We start from the raw sequence: 7,064 nt of genomic DNA on the forward strand, positions 1-7,064 counted from the left end.
TGCGATCTGCAATACTTACAGTATGCTAATAACAATATCACTATCGATATGGCTGTCTTTAGGCGATCTTTAATTCTTACAGTATGTTAATAACAATATAACTATCGATATGGCTGCTGTGTTGCGATCTTTAATTCTTACAGTATAGTAATGACAATACCACTATCGATATGGCTGCTTTGTTGTGATCTACAATACTAACAGTATGCTAATAACAACGTCACTATCGATATGGCTGCTTTGTTGTGATTTATAATACTTACAGTATAATAATAACAATGTCACTATTGATATAGCTGCTTTGTGGCGATCAAGAATACTTACAGTATGTTAATAACAATGTCAGTATCGATAGGCTGCTTTATGGCGTTCTACAATACTTACAGTATGCTAATAACAATACCACTATCAATATGGCTGCTTTGTGGCCATCTTTAATTCTTACAGTATGTTAATAACAATATAACTATCGATATGGCTGCTGTGTTGCGATCTTTAATTCTTACAGTATAGTAATGACAATACCACTATCGATATGGCTGCTTTGTTGTGATCTACAATACTAACAGTATGCTAATAACAACGTCACTATCGATATGGCTGCTTTGTTGTGATTTATAATACTTACAGTATAATAATAACAATGTCACTATTGATATAGCTGCTTTGTGGCGATCAAGAATACTTACAGTATGTTAATAACAATGTCAGTATCGATAGGCTGCTTTATGGCGTTCTACAATACTTACAGTATGCTAATAACAATACCACTATCAATATGGCTGCTTTGTGGCCATCTTTAATTCTTACAGTATGTTAATAACAATATCACTATCGATATGGCTGCTTTGTGGCGATCTTTAATTCTTACAGTATGTTGATAACAATATCACTATCGATATGGCTGCTTTGTTGCGATCTATAATACTTACAATATTCTAATAACAATGTCACAATCGATATGGCTGCTTTGTTTGCGATCTACAATACTTACAATATGCAAATAACAATGTCACAATCGATATGGCTGCTCTGTTGCGATCTACAATACTTATACAGTATGCTAATAACATTATCACTATCGATATGGCTGCTTTGTTGCGATCTGCAATACTTACAGTATGCTAATAACAATGTCACTATCGATATGGCTGCTTTTTGACGATCTTTAATTCTTACAGTATGTTAATAACAATATCACTATAGAAATGGCTGCTTTGTGGCGATCTTTAATTCTTACAATATGCAAATAACAATGTCACAATCGATATGGCTGCTCTGTTGCGATCTACAATACTTATACAGTATGCTAATAACAATATCACTATCGATATGGCTGCTTTGTTGCGATCTGCAATACTTACAGTATTCTAATAACAATGTCACTATCGATATGGCTGCTTTTTGACGATCTTTAATTCTTACAGCATGTTAATAACAATATCACTATCGATATGGCTGCTTTGTGGCGATCTTTAATTCTTACAGTATAATAATAACAATGTCACTATCGATATAGCTGCTTTGTGGCGATCAACAATACTTACAGTATGTTAATAACAATGTCACAATCGATATGGCTGCTTTATGGCGATCTACAATTATACGAATTAAGGTTTTTAGATGAAATTGAGCAATATTTACATGTTACAACATAATATTCATTGTTGATTTTTAAATGATTAATAGTTTTATTTCATTGTAACCGACCAGTTAGGATTCAACTTTGTCAATATCATCTTCCCATTGCGTCAACTAAGGTTAATAACCGTAAAAATGGAAGACATTGTACTGATGACGCGCTGTCAATTTAGCTTTTGAAGACCGATAAATTTATCCACATAGTATTGTTACGACCTTTATATAGATATAAGAAAATATGGTATGAGTGTCAATGAATCAACTCTCCATTCAAGTCGTAATTTGTAAAAGTAAACCATTATAGATCAAAATACGGTCTTCAACACGGATCAATCACTCAAACTGAACAGCAAGCCGTAAAGGGCTCCCAAAAAGACAAATATATAACCATTCAAACAGGAAAACCAACGGTCTAATCTATATACCAGCTGTAAAAGACAAACACATCTAATAGCTATTGAACGTCATTTAATGTAATTCTAAGCATTTGATTAAATTAAGTTTAAGACTTTTAATCCTTGATAGCATACACAATAATTAAGATCCAGCAGAAAAGTTTGTCGTCAAGCAAAAAAAATGTTATTCGAACACGCCTACTCTGTTGTTATGACTCTGCCAGTTTTCTCGTTTAAATTGTTTTACATTTGTCATTTTGGGGCCTTTTAGAGCTGACTATGCGGTATGGACTTTGCTCAATAAAGACCGTACGTTGACCTAAAGTCTTCTCGAAAATCGATAACCATTATTTTATTGATACAAGAATGAGCGAATGAGCGAAAACGAAACTTTAAAATGTGTATGTTGCAGTATTGGTAATAAAACAAACAGTTAAATTTATGTAATCAAAGGTCAGCTTTGATATAAGAAGATCATTAAACGACGATCTGTTCAGGTAAGGAGCAGTTTTGTCCAAAGAACTTATAAACTACAGACAAAGTAATAAGTCTGAAAATTTCCAAAAATGACAGAGAGACATCAATATGATCAAGGTAACTTGCTTTTCTCCTCTAAACTTATGCAGCTAACTTGAAAAGAAACCAATAAGCAATCAATCAGTCAACAGCTAAAAGTAAACTTTTGTACTTACAAGAAAGTACAGCACGAATCTGTATATTTTGTTTTTGAATAACGGTCGACATTTAAATAGTATCTTCTGTACAATTGATATCACAGCTCTTTAAAGGAGCTGTAAAATATCAACTTTTTTAACTAGATATAGGAAGATATGGTATGTGAGTCAATGAGACAACTCTCCATCCAAATATCAATTTATAAAAGTAAAACCATTATAGGTCAAGATACGGCCTACAACACGGAGCCTTGGCTCACACCTAACAACAAGCTATAACTGCCTACACTTAGTGGTTGGTAGTCTGATTTCATAAAACAGAATGTGATAGTCATTGATTTTCAGAATCTTGTCTCCTTACTAAATCAAACAAACATGTTTTAATGCTGAAAAATGAAAATTAAAAGTATTATATTTCTATTCTGACATGTTTCCTAATATCAAAAACAAACTTCGACAAATTGAACAAACTATAACTTTGTAATTGAAAGTATTGTGAAAGTTATTGTCACTTGAACCTCAGCTTATAATGCTGAGTGATTTATCATTTTGTCTAATGTATCAGTTGGATATCAAGATCTTTCAACTAACTGCAGTACTGTTAAAATGGGTTATTACTTTATCATTAAGTTAGAATTAGAAAACAATTAGACCTCTCTTTTCAATTTGTTGGTCTTTATTTTTAAATTGGTTGTTAGTATAATTATTCAAAATTCAGAAAGTTCACCAAAAGTATACAATTTTGGCAAAATTCGTTTTAATCATTTATGCATATTTAAAAAATTTAAACAACTGATTCCTATGTATTATGATCAATTCAGACATCATTCATAAATGTGAAATTGCTATTGATCATTGTTTATCTTAAATTCTAATATGACGTACTTCTTTCGCTTTCTAAACAACACCGTGATAAAATTATCGATATATCTATACTTAGCGGAGACTCAGAGATATACGGCTGTTACAATATAGTTCTTACGTAAATCCACATGTATTGGAATATATTTTGCAAACCTCTTGCCGATTTTATTGTTTTAAATTTTGCAATTAAAAAAAAAAATAACTTGTATTCTTATTCGGATGCATAATAAAAAGAAGTAATGCACAAAAGCTCCAAGAAATTAACAAAATAAAAATAGAATAGAAATCTGCGAAAGTCTTTTACTGATTTTGGCACATTAAGTCATTTCAAAACATGATGTCATACAAATGAAAACGCTAAAGTTGAAAGTTCTCTGTTACGTGAGCCTTCCAAATTCGTATAATATTGTATTTGAATTGAGTTTTGAGAAAGGTTTTGTTCAATTTTCTATTGTATTTCATTATTCGCATATTTACTGATTTCAGCAAGTCAACATGGCGGCTCCTTAGTTACGAAATGTCAACTTTGGAATTGACGGTAGCTTACGAGAAAAATATGTAAATTAAGAATGGCAAATGTTGGGATGGAGATTTTAAAGGATTAAACAGATTTTTTTCTAGCGGTTATTAAGTTAACAGAATAGTCCACGCAAGCTTGGGCAATTGCTTCAAAATTAAGAAATAATTCATGGAAGCCAAAGATTGTTGGAAATTTACACATGGCCTGGCCGAGATAATTGTTAATTTTATCCCTTGCTAACGCTCAGGATACAATTTGAATATGACGGCCCAGGCAATGTGTAAATTTCGAACAATCTATGGCTTCCATGAATTATTTCTTAATTTTGAAGCAATTGACCTAACTAGGCTTAATGATATCTTTTCAATTGTTATGTTGATGTTCTTACTAAATGCAATTCAAAACGATAACAAATATATTGTCTTCATAACTTCATTATTTTGTTTTGATTTATAGGGTTAAAACGTACTTGTACAATAGTGAAGGTTGTATTTGAAGCTGTCAAACTCGATGATCTTTACTGTCCGTGAATTATTGAACCTGAAAAAAAAACATACACGTGCATATTGGTATATAATTTTGTACAGATTAAATGAGAAAATATAACACAAGAGTGCACATGCTGAAATGTCTCTACTTATCATAGATATTATGTTGATAGTCCTAAATATAAACCTGTATTACAACTCTCCCATAATAGTTATCAAAGGTACCAGGATTATAATTAAGTACGCCAGACGCGCGTTTCGTCTACATAAGACTCATCAGTGACGCTCATATCAAAATATCTGTAAAGCCAAAATAAGTACAAAGTTGAAGAGACTTAACATTAACCTAGAAAACTAAACATTGACCAATGAAACATAAAATGAGATCAAGGTCAGATGAACCATACCAAGGGCAGACATGTACAGCTAACAATTTTTCCATACAAGAAATATAGTTGACCTATTGCTTATAGTCTGAGAAAAACAGACCAAAACACAAAAACTTTAGACTGAGTAATGCAATGAACCATGAAAGAGAGGTCAAGGTCAAATTAAACCTGCTCGACTTATATATAGATCATAAAATATTTCCATACAGCAAATATAGTTTACCTAGTATTAGAAAAAAATACCAAAACTCAAAATCGTAACTTTGACCACTGAACATTTAAAATTAGGTCAAGGTCAGATGACATCTACCAGCTAGACATATTGCTTATAATACTTGAGATATGAACTTGACCACCAAAACCTAACCTTGTTCGTTGATCCATAAAATGTGGTTGAGGTCAAGTGAAAACTGTCTGAGGGGCATGAGGACCTTACAAGAGACGTACATAACAGATATAGTTATCCTATTACTTCAACATTACAATAAATCTTAACTTTTTTGGCAAGTAGTCACTGAACCATTAAAATGAGGTCAAGAACATTGGACATGTGACTGGCGGAAACTTCGTAACATGAGGCACCCATATACAAAGTATGAAGCTTCTAGGGCTACCACCTTCTAAAATATAAAGCTTTTAAGAACTTACCTAACGCCGCTGCCGCCAGACCAATATCACAGCTCGAAAATAAAACAAATAGAAATTTTAATAATAACGGAGTGTTCAACTATCTAAAGCAAAGTAACTGATAGCAGAATCCGTCGTTTTTTAAATGAATTAAACAGAAGTATTATTTTTAAACCTCAGGATCTGTTTGTCGTAGGCTTAGTTAAAACATATTCATCTATTTGGAATTGTTATAAACTAGTAACACCTAAACTTTGGAATACATAATCAGTCGAAAATCCACACAACTTACATGTATGTTGCTTTATAGATGAATTTCAAGATGTGAAAGAGAAATATTATGTATTTAATATATACTAACTTGCAGAATTGACAAAACAAATGAATACAATTTGAGGAATAAACAAAAAACTTACATATCTCTTAAGTAAGGAATTCTTGTCATTTTCCTGTCATCATTACATTTGATATCTGAAAACAATATTGGCACGTTTTAATATTTTTTTTTAAAACTCCCTACAAATCTTAAACAACAGTGAAATTATTTATTTACATTTAAATATTTGGCATATAGCGACGGGAAAACTCATCAATACATGAAAAACGACAAAGCTACTGGACATAAATATTGTAACCCTGACGAATGTTTTTCTTCTTAAATTGAGTATTACGAATATTTAGACATATAATGACCATTAAATATGCATAAAAATAACGTATCTATTATTATTGATATCTTCCGAAAGTGATGAATGTTTGATTATTTATTTTATAGATCAACACGTTTTTTAAAAGTCTCCTGAATGTCAACCCTTAATCTAATTTGGATTTTTAATAAACAAGCTAAATACATTATTGATAGAACTTAAATCTGACAAAACAATACTTTACTTTACCTGTCAAATCGATCGTTTTGTTGTATGGGTTTTTAACCAGATGGCAGGAGCAATCTTCAGTTAAAGGATTGCAGTAACACTTATTTTTCGGGGTCCTGACAAACCAATATCCTTTATCGGTATTACAAATACAGTTTCTGTCGACAGAAGTGTTACCATTTTCATAAATGTCCTGGCCTAAGCTGTTACACAGTGATTTTTGGTAGATGCAGTCACTGTATCCAATTGTGTCAAAATTAAAAGGCTGATACCGACTACCACTACATGCTGCTCTGTTGAAGTAAGGCTGAAAGACGTATTTGTTACCTGCAAATATTAAATAAAGAAAGTGCTTTATTACTTGATTCATAGTAAAAGTTATGTACCGCTACTTTTGTCATTTTTGTATTTCAGATACATGTAATCAAATAAGTTCACAAAGAATTTATTTTAACATGTACACTGCAAAACAATTAACAATAAAAACGGCTATTATATTTTGAAGAAACTTTTCCTTTTAATTGTGAATCAAGCAGTTTTATTATATGAAAATACATATATTGTCCTACATATATAAACTATTGGTTATAT

At 31.5% G+C, this 7,064-nt stretch overlaps 1 long non-coding RNA gene across 1 annotated transcript; it reads right to left on the reverse strand.

Annotated features, from left to right (window-relative positions):
- Positions 1-4,563: 4,563 nt before the first annotated feature.
- Positions 4,564-6,777, reverse strand: LOC143056558 (uncharacterized). The gene is made up of 3 exons (XR_012972401.1): positions 6,495-6,777; positions 6,015-6,069; positions 4,564-4,634 (listed from the first exon to the last, which is right to left on the reverse strand). It is a non-coding gene; the product is annotated as an uncharacterized LOC143056558 (long non-coding RNA).
- Positions 6,778-7,064: the final 287 nt, after the last annotated feature.

The sequence above is a fragment of the Mytilus galloprovincialis genome, chromosome 13 (genome assembly GCF_965363235.1).
Source record: "Mytilus galloprovincialis chromosome 13, xbMytGall1.hap1.1, whole genome shotgun sequence".
NCBI classification, from domain to species: Eukaryota; Metazoa; Mollusca; class Bivalvia; order Mytilida; family Mytilidae; genus Mytilus; species Mytilus galloprovincialis.